The 20,271-nt window shown below is 32.6% G+C and overlaps 3 long non-coding RNA genes across 3 annotated transcripts in view; 2 read left to right on the forward strand and 1 right to left on the reverse strand.

Annotated features, from left to right (window-relative positions):
• The window catches only part of LOC147028551 (uncharacterized), a 119,924-nt gene that overhangs the window by 81,191 nt on the left and 18,462 nt on the right, over window positions 1–20,271 (forward strand). The window lies entirely within an intron of this gene.
• The window catches only part of LOC147028552 (uncharacterized), a 144,185-nt gene that overhangs the window by 54,663 nt on the left and 69,251 nt on the right, over window positions 1–20,271 (reverse strand). The window lies entirely within an intron of this gene.
• LOC147028554 (uncharacterized) lies at window positions 1,954–5,821 on the forward strand. The gene is made up of 3 exons (XR_015057600.1): window positions 1,954–4,197; window positions 4,295–4,470; window positions 4,568–5,821. It is a non-coding gene; the product is annotated as an uncharacterized LOC147028554 (long non-coding RNA).

Here is a 20,271-nt window from a genome sequence, read left to right on the forward strand (position 1 = left end):
TTTTTCAAATTAAATATAAAGACACCTTGGGAAAGCAAAACATCCCTATATCATTCGGCAAGATTGAATATTCACATGAAAAATGCAGATATATATTTTTCATGAGAATATACAGTGGCCTGCAAAAGTATTCACCCCCTACCAATAATTAATGCCACATTTAGATGAATTACGAATTATGGAGAAACAATTTTTCCAAATGAACATATTTATTTATAACTGAAGAGATCAAACTAAACACTGTTGAAGGAGGTTACATGTCAGGAATACCTGCAAAAAACATGTACAAATCGAAATTCACTGGTTGTGAAAGTATTCAGCCCCTTAGGTCAGTACTTGGTGGAAGCACCTTTTGTAGCAATGACTGCTATGAGTCTTTTTGTGTTGGTCTCTACCAGCTTCGCACAGTGAGATGGTGAAATCTTTACCCATTCTTCACGTGAAAATTGCTCTAGTTCTGCCAAGTTTGATGGGGATTGTCGATGGACTGCAATCTTCAAGTCTCACCATAAATGTTCAATTGGGTTCAAGTCAGGACTTTGACTGGGCCACTCAAGAACATTTATTTTCTTCCTATTCAGCAACTCTCGTGTGGCTTTAACTTTGTGCTTCAGATCATTGTCCTGCTGAAATGTGAATCTCTTACCCAGTTTGATTCATGGCTGAATCAAGAAGGTTTTCCTCAAGGATTCTTCTGTATTTTATACCTTCTATTATCCCTTCTATCCCGAAAAGCTTACCAGTCCCTGCTGATGAAAATCAGCCCCATAACATGATGCTGCCACCACTATGTTTGACAGTAGAAATTGTGTTGACTGGGTGATGCGCAGTGTTAGGCTTATACCAGACGTAACGCTTTGAATTTAGATCAACAAGTTCAGTTTTTGCCTCGTCTGACCACAGAACTTTTCTTCACCTGCCTGCATTGTCATCAAGATGCTTTTCACAAACTCCAGATGAGCTTTTAGATGCGTATTTTACAGTGATGGCTTCGTTCTTGCCACCTGTCCATGGAGGCCAATTTCATGAAGGGAATGGGACATTGTTTATTGATTAACACTGACCCCCATCTTAGACATAGATCCTTGCAGATCTTTCAAAGTCGTTGTTGGATTTACAGTGACATCCCGAATCAGTTTCCTGCTTGCCCGGCTGCTGAGTTTGGGTGGGCGATCTGATCTGGGTAGAGTCTGGGTGGTATGATACGTCTTCCACTTCTTAATGATGGATTTCACCGAACTCAAATGGATAATGAGTGACTTTGAAATCTTATTATAACCCTCTCCTGAATGGTGCTTCTCCACAACTTTGTCTATCTTCTTTGGAAAGATCCTTGGTCTTCATGTTTGCCTTGTTGTTAGTCCAAGTGAGTTGCACCTTAAAACTCCTTAGATAAGTGGGGGAGCTTAATTTTTAAGTTAAACCACAGATTACACATAGGTGAAACCTCTTACACTTGTTTTGTAACCTTTCAAACAAATAGTTAACTTCTGAAGTGATTGAGGGTTAATTAGGCAAAGGGTTTGAATACTTATGTAACTGAGAATCATCTGATTTACTCTGTTAGTCAAACTTATTCACATTTTATCTGCATTTTTTACCTTTATCATTTTAGAGTCGTTTTGGAAGATTTTATATATTAAGTTTGATTTGAAAACATTAAATAAATATATATTATATATTATATTAATATTAATATATTAAACATCACAGTTTTTGTTTTTCCAAACACTCAACAACAATAAACGGTTTGGTGACATTCTTCCACAATTTTAACAGACATGACAATGCTCTTGTATATTCTTTTGTGTAAACCTTTCCTTCTAAATATTTTAAGAAACAAGTACCAGTTGGATTCAACAAGTAGTTTGGCTAATCACAAAGTGCAAAACATCTCATTCATTTTGACACTATTAATCAACCCCCCCCCCCAAAGATTTGCTTTAATTAATTGTCTGAAAGGAAGGTGGTACCTGGGTTCAAAAAAGGTAACATTTAATAGAAGAAGAAATGGTATGGGAATGAAAAGCATATTTTGCTTCAAGTGGCTCATGCACCTGTTTAGCCATCATTGTACTGATTGCCATTTATATTTGAACCACCTGGTTAATTTGTTTGTAGTGCAGAAGCTGCTGCCCAGACATCAACCATACTTTAAGATAGCAAGCAGTATAACCTGGTGTCAAGGAACCTCAACAAGACCAGACCACTTGGTACCCACAGTCCAGGCAGACAACCAGGAATTTGTAATTTAATCAGGATGCCAATAATAACTCGCTTCCTCTTCATGAAGGACACCGTGGGATCTTTAACATCGACCAACTAATGCTGACAGACAGGACACATAGTTTATCGTCCATCCCAGGGACGGCACACATCGATGAATCACCCTGCCTGTGAAACACCAGGATGACGGTTTATATAGCAGGGTCGAGATTCAAATCCATGCTAGATTTCTCAGAGGCAAGTGTGCATACCTCTGAACTATCCTGCCAACCCTTAGCTGTCATTATAGCATACCTCTTAGTAGTTGCATCACAACGAAATATTGTATAAAATTTCAGTGTAAGATTAGAGATTGCATGGAGGTACAAAGATACCTACCTCCATAGTGTCTGCTCTAAATGTGTTTTAGTCTCACTCAGCATTGCATGATGAGAGCTGAATGTTAAGTACTCGTAACAATACACAGCCAAATAGTTTTAGAGACCAACTGTTTATTTCATGCTGAAATATCGTGGAATCGTTGACTTCTCTCCTATTCCTGTACCATGCATGCATCACGTGGACTACCTCGTCCTCCTCGTATATATTTCCTTTATATTTTATTTTAGTCTTTAGAAAATCAATAAGTACTCCACCTCTAATGCAACTGCCATCTTACAAACACAGCATTACTTGATGACAATATTTTTCATTCACAGTAAAAGGCATTCCTACAAAGGCCATGGCTCTGGGAGCCAACGTCGAACACCCATAACACAATATCACATCTCATGAGTCTTCCACAGACGAATAATAAATAACTTGTTATTAAACCAATTTTGTAAAATGCACTTAAAAATATGTTGGTAGGCTCCCCATGAATTATAAAAAATTGATGATTATCGAAAAGAAACAGTTGAAGAATAGGAAACGATAATTGAGAAAAATTACAAAGCATTCATACATAACAATAATAATGTAAACATAATACAGCCCTAACCCACTTCCCACACCATTGGCCACCAATTATGTACTGGCTCAATCACTCCCCAAGCCCCCAACCTCGCATACGTAGTCAATATAAGTAGGGTAAGAATACTGATTCTGGCTCACTTTTCCCCATGTAAATGAATGGGGGATTTTCAGCGATTTATATTTTTTTTCCCTAAAAATAAACCCCCCTTTTTATCCCAAGGTATATTTATTTGTCTCCCCTTTTAACCTGGAGGTTGAACCTCATTGAATTGAACACCTGGGGGTTGAACAGCTCACTCATTGAACCTATAAAGATTTGTTCATTCTCAAATTCCTTCAATAGTTTAATTTTCTTTGCACAATAATCCCCATCTAAAATATTGACAAACAAAACATTTGAATCTTTATATTTTTTAAGATACCCCATTTGTGTCATTACGAAATGATAAACTTCTCTTAATGCTCTCATCTGGCCACCTCCTGAGCCACAGGTTATTTTTTGTTAAGCCCCGCCCACTTTTCTTTAAGCCCCGCCCACTTTTGTTAAGCCCCCGCCCACTTTCCACAAGGTATTCAAGAAGCCCCGCCCACTTTTCTTTAAGCCCCGCCCACTTTTCCTAAGCCCCGCCCACTTTTGCTAAGCTCCGCCCACTTTTCATAAGGTATTTTTCTAAGCCACGCCCACTTTTCCTAAGCCCCGCCTACTTTTGCTAAGCCCCGCCCACTCTTACATCATTTCCAGTTCATCTCTGACTCACAAAGAAATCACTAGAAAATTACAGGATGTTATGGTTTTGAAAAATTTCCCAATGAAGGCTTGCCTAGGCTTGCCCAGGGAATTTCCAAAGGAAACCACACCCACCAGTCTTTCTCTATAAAAGCTTCAAACCCAGGCTCCATTTTAAACATTTGTTCTTGCTGGCAATGGTGTTCTGTGTGCTTGTCTCGAACTGTCTGTCTTCTATGGAACTAAACCTTCAAGTTGATGAACTGGATTCAAACCTCTTATCTATTGAGGTAAGATTTTTTATTTTCCTATTTTCAAACTTTGATTGAAGCATACTCATTTAATAATTAAATAACTTAATTAATACATTATTATTTTCTCTCACAGGAAATTGTGTCTGAAATACGAAATGAAAATACTGCTTTTGCTACAACTTTGGGGAAATTGTTGGCTTGGTTGAAGACCTTGAGTGGGATGACTTTGGTGTTTCTTGGAACTCTCTGTCTTCTATGAAACTAAACCTTCAAGTTGATGAACTGGATTCAAACCTCTTATCTATTGAGGTAAGATTTTTTATTTTCCTATTTTCAAACTTTGATTGAAGCATACTCATTTAATAATTAAATAACTTAATTAATACATTATTATTTTCTCTCACAGGAAATTGTGTCTGAAATACGAAATGAAAATACTGCTTTTGCTACAACTTGGGGCGAAATTGTTGGCTTGGTTGAAGACCTTATGAGCGACCAAGACCCACAGAACGAGTTCGTCCTTGATGACCCAACCAAAGAGTTATACCTTGGAGACCAGCAAAATCCTGAAAAAGAGTTTTACAGCAATAGTACTCATTGTGAGTTATCAAGACAATACCCACTGAACAAGTTATACCTTGATGAGCCAGAATACAAGTTTTACCTTGGAGACTCACAAATTTTGAAAAAATCAGTAAATGAGTTCTGCCTTGATGGTTTAAATAACTACCTTGGAGACTCAGGAAAAGGGTTTTGCCAAGATGGTTCTAAATATGGGACCTACCTTGGAGACTCACAAATTTTGAAAAAATCAGTAAATGAGTTCTGCCTTGATGGTTTAAATAACTACCTTGGAGACTCAGGAAAAGGGTTCTGCCAAGATGGTTCTAAATATGGGGCCTACCTTGGAGACTCACAAATTTTGAAAAAATCAGTAAATGAGTTCTGCCTTGATGGTTTAAATAACTACCTTGGAGACTCAGGAAAAGGGTTCTGCCAAGATGGTTCTAAATATGGGGCCTACCTTGGAGACTCACAAATTTTGAAAAAATCAGTAAATGAGTTATCCTTAAGAGACTTTGTAAGTTGGTTTTACTTTGAATACTTGAAATGTGGGTTCTGGATTGATAACTCACAATGTGATACATATCTTGGAAACTCAACGGGAATGTGGTTATACCTTGAAGACTTGGAAAGTTGGGTTTATGTTGGACACTTGAAACTTTTTTGGGGGCTTTTATTTATTTATTTATTTATTTATTATTATTATTATTTTATTTATTTATATTTTGGAGACTTTTGGAGTTGCTATCACTCTTTGGGATCTAAACCTATCGATGTAGTTCTTTGTCGGATGGTGCTTGATGGGAGCAAGATCAAGAAAGTTCTGGGAAGAAAGTGCAGGCTTACTCCCCCTTTCTACGTCATCAAACCTGAAAGCCTTAAAAGACAGAATTGGAAGAAAAAAAAAACGTAAAAATATATATATATAGGTGGAAATCTCATTTTGAAAAAGACATTGTGTTGGGCGAGGATTGAGTTGGGGTTGAGATTTTGAATGTGAGGGTTGGGGTTGAGATTTTGAATGTGAGGGTTGGGACACACACACACATACACATCAACAAACAAAAGTTAAGCCTTGACTATTCAGTTGAGGATTCTGTGTTTGGGGTTCACAGATCTAAGAACGTCCCCCTTGACACACATTATATACTGTTATACACCTCGGACTTGGCCCTCGAGTGTCCACAACGGTGTATAGTAGGAGGGAGTGAAGCGCCAACCTATTGCTCCCATTACACACACACACACACACAAACAAAAGTTAAACCTTGACTATTCAGTTGAGGATTCTGTGTTTGGGGTTCACAGATCTAAGAACGTCCCCCTTGACACACATTATATACTGTTATACACCTCGGACTTGGCCCTCGAGTGTCCACAAAGGTGTATTATCTGCTTAGTTTTGTCTTTTGTAATTCCTGTGAATAAAATGAACCTAAAATCTCTTCCCCTTCCAAATCATATATTTTATAAGTCCAAGGAACTGTATCTATTACATCAACAATTTTAAAAAGTTCTTTCGTCCATCGTTCAGTAAAACCCTTTTCAAAATGAGATTTCCACCTATATATTCTTACGATATCACCAACTTTGAACTTAGGTTTTCTGACATTAATCTCTTTTTCATATTTTAATTTTGTAAATGTTTCTGATGGCTTCATATTCGTTGACGTGTGAATCGTGTCATTATACTTATCCACAATATCCTGAATAAAAGATGACCATTGTTGTGAACCGAGTTGTGTGAATTTTTTATATAGTCTCTCTTTTAAGGTACGATTAAAACGTTCAACAACAACTGCCTTCCCTTCATTAAAGGTACTGTATAATGTAATACTGTTATTTTTTAGAAAATTCATAAATGTCTTGTTATAAAACTCTCTACCCTCATCAGTCCACAATTTCTTAGGTTTTCTCTTACTTTTATTAAATATCTGTTGAAAAGCTAACATAAGAGTATTACCTGTTTTGTTTTTTAAAGGGACAACCCACGCATATCTACTCCTCAAATCAATAACGGTTAAAGCATACTTGTACCCCTTATCATTATTGAGTTCAATCAAATCAGCAGACCAGATATAATCAACTTCCTTGGAATAAACTTTCCTTCTCTGAAACTTTGTGAATATTGGTTTATGTAATTCATCAGCTAATTGCTCTTCAGTCTTAATGGCATCATTAGAGCCTATAAGTTTTTTCCAAGTCCAAGTTTCAATTTAGCACTAATCATCTTCTTCACGATGAACCTATCAACTTTTTCTCTCAAGGTTGGATTTTGTATCAGAGACAAATTATATAACATTTCTCTATCGGCTTCATGCTTTTCTTCCAACGTTGTGGTATTCCCATAATCAATATCGTGTCTCATGCACACTTCATCAACTCTATTGATTGGTTTACTCCAGGATTTAGGATTGTCTGCCTCATCTAATCTTTTATCCAAGTTTGTGCCTGGACCACAGAAAGAATACCCTGGAAGATGTAATTCCCCTGGTATTCCAGTAGTTGTAAATTTACTTCCTGATAAAAACTTTTGTATATCTCCTCCGAGTTTGTGTTTGGAGATAAATTGATTTTTTTGAACCACACACCGAACATATACCTTTTTGTATAACCCTGTTATTTTTACTTTTAATATATGAAATATTTTTAGTATTAGTTTTCTTTTTACATTTGAGACAATAACTCATTTATTTATGAGAAAAATTTCTGCAGAGTGCAAAAACCTTTTTAGTTTCCAACATGCACATTTGAATCTTAATTTTTAAAACATAAAGAATCCTTAGAAATGCCTTCACTCTCTCCTCCATTTATTTAAGAAAAAACTTGAATTAAAATACATGTCTTCTCGATGTCGATAGTCTTGTCGAAAGTATTGCAAATAGACTTTTTAATTCTTTGTATTCCTCCCTGGTGAGATAAGTTAATTTCTTTAATACCTCTATTCTTTTTTGAATCTCACTGGTTTCCATATTTTGATATTTATTCATTCTCTCTCTTTCCTCCCTCTCTCTCTTCTCTCTTTCCTCCTTCTCTCTCTCCTCCTCCTCCTTTTCCTCCTCTTCCCTCTCTTCTTCAACTCCTTCCTCATCCCTTACTATACTTGAATCGTTTACACCCCATAGAATATTATACATATATTCATCAGGATTTCTTGTTATTCCTGTATCCAAAATAATTTTTTTACAACAGGATACCAATAAAATTTCTTTTGAATTTCTAAAAGAGCCTTACCTTTTCTTAACCTTATAATTTTTTCATTATTTAACATTCTAATTAAATCTAAAGTTGTTGGTTTATCAACATCAGCATAATGCCAATCTTTTATTGAAAATACCTCATTCTTATGTTGTAGAACATATTTATTAAAATACCGAATACCCTTTTCTTGAAGGTATGCTTGAACACAGAAATGATAATTTTCTTGAAGCCTTCTTGCTGTCATTTATGTATTAGAAATATATGTTAGAATAATATTATGGCACGAAACACCTCCCCATCTTCCCATAGTTAAATCATTTTGTATTTCCTTACTTATTATATATAATCCTGTTTTTTCTGTTTTCATGAGATAAACAAGGGCAAAACCATTATTATATTTACCCTTATTAAATTCTTTTATTTGTTGTTTACTAATCGTGGCTCCACAAAACTCATTCTCGATACCAAGTGGATAATATTCTTCCTTACGAGACTGATTTAATTGTTCCAGGTCTTCGAGGTTAATTTTAAATGACCAATTATACCCTAAATCATTCATATCATACCCCCATTGTTCTATTCTCATACAAACGATACGCCCTTCTTTATAAAAATTTATTTTAATTCGAACTGTGAATTCTGTATGACCTGGAGATAATATCAACACTTCTGTATCTTTAGAATACACAGCCGTTTTATTTAAGTATATATATTGTGATAAATCGCTTAATCTCACCAAGTCATTCGCGTCAGTCGGGCTTGGATAATTTTTTAATTTATAAGCATTTTTCATGTTAATATTTTTGTTTATATTATATTTATATCGTTCAGCCTGTGCCTTTGTGTAATAATTTGATAAATCAATATCCAGTTCTTGAGATACACCAAAGATAGAACCATCTTTACCAACATAAGTCATTTATATTAGATTAAAAATAATATCATAAAATTTTTTATTTTTGTTGAGTTGAAATAACACATATAGACATAATTGACCACAACACTTGGAATTTAATTCTTGGACTTGAAATGTTTGATAAACACCATTCTGTAAGAATTTTATGACTTCAACAGGTGGTGGAAGACCAAAACTATCAAAATAATATTTGTCTTGACTATTAAAAATACAAACCCAATGAGAACCGTTCCCATCATTATCTTCTAAGTTCATAATAATATTCTTTGTATGTTTCGACACATTTGTTAATTCATCTCTCATACAAATAACCACATTATGAATTTTTAATTTCTTACAATATTTGACAAGTTGTAAATTTGATGTTGTATTCTTTCCAAATTCTTTCAACCACTCATCAATGCTCATTTATTTATTAGAAAGATATAATCCATTACCTCTTTTCGTTAATTTTACACCTGCTTGTGCTATAGAAGAAAGCATATCTCCAACTAACAATCTCGCTTTATCAGGCAGACCTTCAAGTTTTTCAGCAAAATCTACAATTACACCACTTCCACTAATTTGTTTCTCCAACTCTTTGTTATGTCTTTCCAATTCTTTTTGAGCCTGGAGTTGAGCCTTCCTTTCGTTGGCAGTTTTGACCGCTGTTGAAATACCACCCGTCAATGCTCCAACCGCACTTAAACCAGCAAATAAAGGAATTAGAAATGGGAGAAATCCTCCACTCGTCTCTCTTATTGAATATTTTTTCAACATTGGTTTTGTCATTTTAATTTTAAGTGAGCCAGTGTCATTCAAGATTTTAACCTGTTCTCTTGTGAGCAAAACATCAATTCTTACTGCTCCTTTTCTCTGAATTGTATTAACGTTAATCGTACAAGGCTTTTGATTTTGAACACAAGATGATAGTTTATGAAGATTGATTTGATTAACATATACCCCAGTTGGTACTTTGCCACTCATTTATTTAACAAAAAATTATGTGAGACTAATCATCACACCATTATCTGTATTAATCTGCAATTCTGTTTCTTCCAAAAGCAAACAATATGTATCAACTTCTTCACTCTCTCCTCTTTCAATGTATAGGGAAGTATCCACTCGATTAGACTTTATAGTTTCTTTTTGAGCGCTCAGGTCAAACGTATAGATTGTATACAAACTTTTAAATGCTGTCATATCTAAAATAGGTTCTTTATTACCATTACTTTCACACACCTTTTGGTAAGACTTGTCTGCTTCAGCAAAATCATTTTTTTCCCAATTAATTTCCAATCTATCTCGTGGATAAAATGTTCCGTCTAGAGAAACGCGAAGTTGTTTCACCTTAGCATTATCACTCAATGCATTATTCTTATCAGTCGCAGTATCACCATCTGGCTTTTTAAAAATCATCCACAGATATCGTGGCTTTCCTTCCAGAACACCCAAATTCCACGTGTAAGTAGTTTGATTGAGTTTAACGTGTTGACATCTTCTTTTGAGGTATGATACACTGAGTGGTTTTTTTGAGTTAAGTCTTCGATTCAACATCTCTTCTGTTTTAAGATTAGGAGTATATTCACTGATATACCAACTCATCTCCTCAATTACAAATTTATTCTGATCACTAAAAGCATTACCAACACCAAAAAGCAATCTATTTTCATTATCATTCCTTTGTAGTTGAAATCTAATTTTAAGACCATACAGAACTTTATCATAATCACAAAATCCAAATATACCTTTAAGAGGAACTGCCACAGTAAAACTATTTTCTGCTTTTGTATCATCATTATACATTCCTTTCCTTTGAATATATCCAGGGTCTGTGTTTGTTCCCGTTGACATATCAGGAATAAAACCTTCGACAGACCCCTTTCCCATTCTATCACTGAATGTATAGAGTGTAAATTTCATCATTTCAGATACAGCAGAGACATAATCAACCGCTTCAACTTCTTGTGTTCCAATATACAATCGCACACTATCAAACATTTTCCAGAAGAAATCATTTACAAGTGTAGCGTTTGTGTTATTCCCAGCCTTAGTGAATTTAAATTTACACAACAAGAAACTTTCGGAGAGATTCAAATAGGTTTGTTGATTATTTATTTCAAAACTTTTTGTACCATTTGTATTCCAGTCTGTTCCAGTTATTGCATTTACCTTGAAGTAATCTTCTTTTTTAGTGGAGTTTGAGATAATAATAGTATCATCCAAATCATAGATACTATCAATTGCTTCCATACTTGTATTTATTTAGGAAAAAGATGTTAAAACTTTTGAAACCCTGATCCAAGTATTTGAATTATTTTCTGTCGTTCTTGGGGGACAACTGAGTTTTACCTTTCTTAATTTCTTTTATTGCTTGTAATTTATGAGATTCTTTCTGAGCATCTTTTATACTCTTTACAGCACCTGCTACATTTCCCACAGCAGAAGCAGTTGAACCAATTAGGTCTTTATGTTTAAGAATAGTTGAACCAATACCCATGAGAGTATCAATTATCCCATCTCCTCTAAATTGATGTCCAACACCCCTTTGTCTCTTAGGTTTATAGTATCCTCTACCAAGATACATACCTTCACCCTTGTAGTACGGGGAAAGGAACATCCCATCCCCTGTAATTATTTTATATTTTCCCAACTCGTGCTTCCTCACAATAACCATCGTATTTATTTATTGAAAAACTTCACGTAGGTGAATTCTGATGGATATAACTTCTCCATTAAAAGAGATCACACGATTATCTTGGTCGGTTATCCTAAAATTTACTCTGTGTATGGTTTTTCCTGACACAGGTAGATAAACCAAATTTTTAGGCTCCATATTGAATTTATAACCAATTGGGGTTGAGTATGCGCTGAATGAAAATATTGTATTTGTTTTTAATCCATCATTATAAGCACCATCAATCAAATCACAGTGAATTAACACCGAATTTATTCCTGAGGATATTTGAATGACATTATCACTGTAAAACGTCCCATTAGTTTCAATCTTTTTTGAGGAGAAACCTAATAACTCTCTAAATGAATTATCAATTGTGAAATCAACCTTGTAGTTATTTTTAACTTTAATCGTTGATTTTGAAGTATGTTTTTGAATGTTTATAACAATATTTTTTGGTTCATCACCCTGTTCTTTCATAAGACGAGCAATTTCGGAAGATATTTGAGAAATCTCGTATGCTCCGGGTGAGACTGTTATCGTTTTGTATCCACTTCCCGGATTATAACTAAACTTGTCATTTTTCTCGGTTATATTAAATAAGGTATTATAAGTCTCCATGGACAATAAAGATGCCTCATATTCTTTTGTTGTGTCAAGTTGTAGTGGGTATGGGAATGAAGATGTGTGGTCGCTTGTTGTGAAATTAAAACTCAGGATTGTGCTTCTCATCTTATTTAATATGAGATAAAATGTCTTTATATTGAGATTTATTAATTATTTTCATGTTCATCAACTGGTCTAAAATGGCTGATGCTTCATTAAAACAATTGTTATTTCCAGCCTTCTTACTGCCGAACAACAATAACAGTCTATTAACTAATTGCGATGGGTCATTTGGAAGAAAACTAATACCTGAACCAAGGATACTTAAAGCCTGAATAATGTGTTTCTCCTTCTCATTCTTCCTACTTTTACCAGAAAGAATAACCTTATAATTTAGAGTGTTCAGCAAATCAATATATACTCTATCATCATTATTTTCCATATCCAATGGTTTATCAATATACTTTGATTCATCCCTCACAGTTGAACCTTGCCTTCCATCTTTTGTGAGAAGAAACATGAATCTCGGAGTTAGTTTAACAGGGGGTTGAGCAGAACTTAAGAACCTTAATTCATCATTAAATATCAATACCTTTTCTTGAACAAGATGAAATATTGCTGGTTGTTCTGTTGGAATGAGTCCTGCTTTGGTTTTTGAATCTGCTGAATATTCATTGTTTTGAACAGCATTCACAATATAATCAGGGGGTTGATTAATCTCTTCCAGTTGTTGAAATAAACCTTCATCATGTTCTAATTCTCCAATATGCTCTAATTCTTCCTCCGTCATTTGACTGAAATCTTTTAACATTTGGAGCTTTCTGGGAGTATATTCTACTGTGGGAACTGTGGAAACATCTTTCATTTTTTCTTGGGAAGTTTTTAAAAGTGGTTTAAAAAATTTCTCTTGTTTTTTTCAAATGCTTCTTCGCCCGTTAGTTTCTGTCTGCGTTTCTTCTTTATGTCTTCCTGTTGTTTTACAACTTTTGAAACCAACTCTTGATGTTCCTTAAATCTTCTTGCTCTTTCTTTTGTATCCATTTATTTATTGTAAAATATCATTTAATGAATTGTAAAGATCAACAGGGAAATTTTCCTTTTCTTCATCATTCAAGTAGATGTGTTCAAATAAATCCTTTTCTTTAAATATTTCATCAAATTCTTTATTAACATTAATGCGAGTTGTAATTTCTTCTTCACTAATCCTTGCATCTCTGCTTTTCATACGTTTGTGTTGAGTTTCTTCATCAACATCAAAACCGAATGATAAAATCTTCACTCCGCTCAGATATTTAATAATTTGTCTCGTTCCTTCTGGATTAGTTTCTAATATCCCAACACCACCAGATTTTAGTTTCTTTAACTCACTCTTACAATGTGAATATTTTGTTGTACCAAGAGAAACCTCCTCAAATATTTGTCCTTCATTCCTCAATCGCATATGTTCCTCCACTGAAATATAGTGATAATCTTCACCTTTTACTTCTCCAGGTCTTATTGCTCTAGTTGTTGTTGATACAATGCGTATCACGGGGTGTTTTTAAGTAAATTTACAATATTCTCATTTGTACTACACAAGAACCTTGATTTATGAAAGTTTTTTCCAGAAGCAGATTTACCCACAAGATTTATAATAATAGTTGTCATTTATATATGTAATTGTTTATAAAACAAAAAATATATCCCTTAATATCTCATCTTGTTTCACAACAATATATTTATATTTTTCAGTCATGTGCTTCATATAATCCTCAAATTTCTTTTTACTACATAATGTAGAACAATTATCTCTCCAAAAATTATTGATATCTATTGAATTTAACTTGAATAAAATAAAAGTATTAGCATTGTTTCTGATGGAACGACGAGGAAGTTGAAAGTACGATTGACTAAGATAAATACAATTACAAGAAGAATGTCTCCCTCTTGTGTAGTAGCTATCCATTACCGTTTGGTTTCTCTCATTAACACAATCATCAAAGATAACGAGGTTCTTTTTTGATTTATCCAAATCTTGGGGAGACGGTATATCATCCGTATTATCACTAAGAATACAAGTTATAAGATTTGATTTCTTTTTACATCTCTGTGTATCACAAAATAGTTGAATTATATCTTCAATGTTATAATCATTTAGGTTTTTTTGACGTTTAAATAAACCTATTATATCTTCTTTTTGAAGACCAGCATTAAAACCTTGTGAGAGTAGTTGATACTCTGGTTGAAAACTCGACTTTGTGAAAATTATTAAATTATCATAATCTAAAAAGTTGGGAGTGAGGAGCATTTTTAAAAGTAAGCAGGTTTTTCCACATCCACTTGAACCAACTATGAGACATCTTAATGAATTTGGGAGATTTTTATGGTTGTTAAATTTTATCTTATTTTCCCAAATAGGTAAAAAATCATTCATTTATATATTTGAAAAACAGGTTATTTAATTTATTATTAGCTTTTTTAGAAACTCTATATTTTATCCTAAGTTCAGGTTTAATTTCAAGATAATCCATTATTTTATTTATACAATATCTTGTGTTGATATTTCCCTGAAAATTACATCCATGAATAATATACAACAACAATCCTTTGAACATTTCTCTTATACGTTCAGTTTCTTCCCTTGTAAGGAAAGGTGTGTTATCATCCTCATACTTTACATTCATTTCTCTAATCAATCTTGTAAAGTAATTCATTTTTGGTGTAAATCTAAAAGAATTATTTTCCTTTTTATATTTTTTATTATCATTAATTAGAAGATAATCACAGAATATACATTGTTTATAGGCTTTTGACTCTGTGTTTAATCCCCGTCTTTCACACGCAGGACAATTCTCAAATTTGTCATATGGAGAATCAGGAAAGTCTAGCATATTTATAAAGTAAAACTTTACTTAAACTGAAATTCATCTATACTTTCAGTTGTATATTACCATCGATATCGATATACTTTTTTCATTATCAGATTCAACGACAACATTTTTTATATTAAAGGTAATTTTAAAATTATCGTTAACTACTATTGAACGAAATGTCATTTCACCTGATATATTAACATCCTTTATTTCATCAAGATTTACATCTTTAGGGTTGTTGAAAAAAATACAAATTTCTCCTTGCATATTACAGATGGTCTTATCTTTTCTTTCTAAAGCTTCATCCATAAGGTTTTTGTTCTTTGATACTTTTTCTTGTTTCATTGCTTTTTCTAGTTTTGAATATATTACTAGAAGGAGAGGAGAAACTTTTGTTAGAGATACTTTAATTGATGTTCTACCAGGTATACTAAAAGCCCTTCCACTGAAGGAAATTGAAGAACTCATATTATTTACCATAATAGTTTTTATCCAATAGTTGTTATATTTATCTTTGTTCAATTTTACATCCTTGACATATTTCTCAGTATCTTTAACAGATGAAGAGATTGATTGAAACTTGTCTTTTGTGTCTTGAAACATTGTATTTATTAAGTGAAAAAGTTGGAGGATAAAATGTTTTTAAGCACAGATTCACCTATAAATTAAACGAAATTTTCATCAAGAAAATTTTAGTTCAAGCAAAGTTTTATTCTATAAATATGGTGAATACAACGTACTGCGATGTTTGTAATCACGAATATAAACATTATAGAAAACACCTCCGAACCAACAAACACACATTTAATCTATTTCATCAAATATCTCCTCTTGAGTTGGAAAGAAAACATTGTGATATCTGTTCAAAGGATGTTTTGAAGAGTAGTTATAATCAACATCTTCAATCACAAAAACACAAGAAAAATGAGTTTAAAGTAAAGGGAGACTATTATATTAAAAACACTGATGAGGCATTTAAAGGGCATATAAAAATAAGGATTTTTCAATTTGGAGAACCCGGTCCATCATCAATAGCTGAATCAATTGAAATAGTGAAACCCGATGTTGAAAAATTTATTAAAAAGACATTAAAAGAAATAAAAACTTTAAAGTTTTATATGGGAGTGAAAATGAATATGAAAAGACAAGATGAAGAACAAACTCCTTATATGAGAACAGATCTTCATTTTATAACATCATTTCAAGATTTTTTGAATAGTGGGGTTTATGAAGAACTATCAAGACAAGAGGAGGATGTTGATAATACAGTGGTAGGAAGTGGATTCAATATTAAAAAAATCATCTTTTTAGATATACACATTCTAAAATCAAACCCTCTTAAAGCTTCTTCTTATATTGAATTACCAAAAGAAATAAAACTAAAGAAGGCAGTTGTTAATATTAAGAACAATGATAATAAATGTTTTCTCTGGTCTGTTCTTGCTCACTTACATCCACCAAAATGTAATTCAGAAAGAGTAAAACAATATATGAAATATGAGAATACCTTGGACATTAAAGATTTTAAATTCCCAATGCCACTAACAGATATTCCTAAATTTGAGAAAAAGAATAATCTTTCTATTAATGTATATGGATTAACGGATACAAACAAAGTTCAAATATTAAAAATTTCAAACAACTATAAAAATGAAGAAACACACATTGACCTTTTATATTTTAGTGTTGGAAAGAATTCACATTACACATACATCAATAATTTATCAAGATTAATCTCTTCTCAGGTATTCAGAACAGCAAACAAAATATATCCTTGTAAGCGATGTCTTAATTCATTTCATACAAAAGAACGATTAGAACAACATTCAAAATATTGTAGTAATCATAAATCAGCTGTAATTACAATGCCTAAACCTGGTGAAAGGATTTATTTTGAAGATTATAATAAATCTATCATGCACCCATTTGTGATATACGCTGATTTTGAATGTATCCTTAAAAGATAAATACTGCTTCTCCTAATCCAAAAGAACCATATACAAATAAATATCAAAAACATATTCCTTGTGGTTTTTGTTATTATATCAAATCATCTGTTGGAGAAAAGTATAACAAACTTGAACATTATCGTGGAAAAAATGCTTCACAAGAGTTTGTAAAACGATTAGAAAAGGATTGTATAAGACTCACTAAATTAATGAAAGAAACAAATGAACCGATGAAATTAACCAAAGAAGAAAAATTAGAATTTAGAATGAACAATATCTGTCATATTTGTGAGGGGGAAATTAAGGAGTCTAAAGTTAGAGACCATTGTCATCTTACTGGTAAATATAGAGGTCCCGCTCATTCCTGTTGTAATCTTAATTATAAATTACCTTCTTTTATTCCAGTCTTTCTTCACAACAGCGCCAACTATGATACACATCTATTTATAAATGAACTTTCAAAAACACCAGGGAATATTTCTGCTATAACAAACACAAGTCAAAAGTATATTTCATTTTCAAAAATGATATTCACAAAACCTATAACTCGTATTAGGTTTTTAGATTCTTACAAGTTTATGGGAACACCACTAGCCTACCTCGCATCAAATCTAAGCTCCACGGACTCTTTTCCAAATCTTAATTCATTCTTTCCAAAAGAGGAAATTCTCACTAAAGAGGAAATTCAGATTAAAGAGAGAATTCAAAGTAAAGAGGAAATTCTAACTGAAGATGAAATTCTAATTATAAAGAAAATTCGAACTAAAGAGGAAATTCAGATTAAAGATGAAATTCTGATTAAAGAAGGAATTCTTACGAGAGAGGAAATTCAAACAAGGAATGAAATTCAAAGTAAAGAGAAAATTCTTACAAGTAAGGGAATTTATCCTTATGATTATATGGATTCATTTATGAGATTTAAAGAAACACAACTTCCTTCAAAAGAAAGTTTCTATAATAACCTTTATGAAGAAGAGATAAGTGATAAGGAATATAAACACGCACAAGAAATCTGGAAAATATTTAAGATAAAGAACCTTGGAGAATATCACGATTTATATCTAAAAACAGATGTTTTATTGTTAGCTGATGTGTTTGAGGCTTTTAGAACACTCTGTCATAATAAAAATTGTTATGGATTAGACCCTGCCCACTATTTCACAGCTCCTGGTTTAGCTTGGAGTGCAATGTTGAAAATGACAAAACAAGATATAGATTTAATCAGTGATGTTGATATGCTTTTGATGATTGAGAAGTCCAAGAGAGGTGGAATATCACAAGTATGTTCAAAAGATATGCTAAAGCAAATAATAAATATCTTCCAAATTATAATAGTGAAAAAGATAGTAATTATTTGATGTATTTTGATGCTAATAATTTGTATGGATGGGCAATGTCTCAATCTCTGCCTTATGGTAAATTAGAGTGGGTGGAAGAAAAGGATTATGAAAAGGCTTTGATGAATATTGTTATTTCTTCTCAAGAGGAATTGAATGACGAAGAAGAAGGTTATTATTTTGAAGTTGATTTGAGGTACCCGAGTGATCTTCATAATAAGCATAAAGATCTTCCTTTTGCATGTGAGAAAGAAACTCCAAAGAAAGAATGGTTAAGTGATTATCATAAAAGTTTTAATATTAAAGGTAAATCAACAGAAAAGTTATTAACAACATTCTATGATAAAGAGGGATATGTTTTGCATCAGAGAAGCTTAAAACAGTTTTTGAGAGAAGGATTGAGAGTAGCTAAAATTCATAGAGTTTTAAAATTTAAACAAAGTCCTTGGGTGAAAAAGTATATTCAATTCAATACAGATATGAGAGCAAATACAAAAGTAAAATTTGAAGGGGACTTTTATAAATTAATGAATAATGCTGTATTTGGAAAGACTATGGAAAATGTTAGAAACAGACAAAACATTAGATTCGCAACATCTTGGAAAGAAGCTTCGAGATTGATAAATAAACCAAGTTTTGAGAGAGAAGAGGTTTTTTCAGAGAACTTTTCTGCAATTCATATGAAAAAGGAAAGTATTGTAATGGATAAACCAATTTATATTGGAACAGCAGTTCTTGATTTATCAAAGATATTGATGTATGATTATTTGTATAATGACTTAAAGAAAGAGTATGGTGAAAATGTTTCATTGTTGTATATGGATACTGATAGTTTTATCTTAGATATAAAAACTGATGATGTTTATGAAGATATGAAGAAAAATATTGGAGTATATGATACAAGTAATTTCAGCAAGAAGAGTGAGTTATTTTCCAAAAAGAATGAAAAGGTTATTGGTAAGTTTAAGGATGAGTTGGGTGGAAAAGTAATGAGTGAGTTTATTGGATTGAGAGCAAAGGCATATGCTTATAAGTATGGTGAACAGATTGATAAGAGGTTAAAGGGAATAAAGAAATATGTAATAAAGAAATCAATAACTTTTAGAAATTATTATAATTGTTTGATGAATAAGAAAGAAGAATATAGGAAAATGAATACAATAAGAAGTTATAAACATAACATATATAGTGAAGAAGTAAATAAAAAGGCATTAGGAGCCTTTGATGATAAGAGATTTATTTTAGATAATGGAATAGATTGTGTTCCATATGGATATTGTATGATAGAGTGTATAAAATAGATTATGTTTTAACGATGGGAAGATGGGTTAGGGTTTTTAAGGGCTCCCGCCGCGTTCTTTCACAATATATAAATGGTTAAACCAAGTATTAATCAAACTAAAGAGTGGAGAAAATCTCAGTCTTGGTATATAAATGGAAAACATAATGAATGTGAAAAATATCAAATAAGTCTTATTGAAAAAATAACTAAAACAAAGGTAAATAAAACAAATAAGCGAATTAATTTAAAAACTAGTAAGTTAGAGGATGTAAAGAAAAAATGAATATCCTTGAATGGACTGAAAACTTTGATGGTTATCAATTGAACAATGAAAAAACAATTTACTATAATCTCAAAATGATATGTGGCTCAGGAGGTGGTCAGATGAGAGCATTAAGAGAAGTTTATCATTTCGTAATGGCACAAATGGGGTATCTTAAAAAATATAAAGATTCAAATGTTTTGTTTGTTAATATTTTAGATGGGGATTATTGTGCAAAGAAAATTAAACTATTGAAGGAATTTGAGAATGAACAAATCTTTATAGGTTCAATGAGTGAGCTGTTCAACCCTCAGGTGTTCAATTCAATGAGGTTCAACCTCCAAGTTAAAAGGGGAGACAAATAAATATACCTTGGGATAAAAAGGGGGGTTTATTTTTAGGGAAAAAAAATATAAATCGCTGAAAATCCCCCATTCATTTACATGGGGAAAAGTGAGCCAGAATCAGTATTCTTACCCTACTAA

Source organism: Eptatretus burgeri, chromosome 4, assembly GCF_056783735.1.
Source record: "Eptatretus burgeri isolate ZD-2024b chromosome 4, Ebu_testis_v1, whole genome shotgun sequence".
Lineage (NCBI taxonomy): Eukaryota > Metazoa > Chordata > Myxini > Myxiniformes > Myxinidae > Eptatretus > Eptatretus burgeri.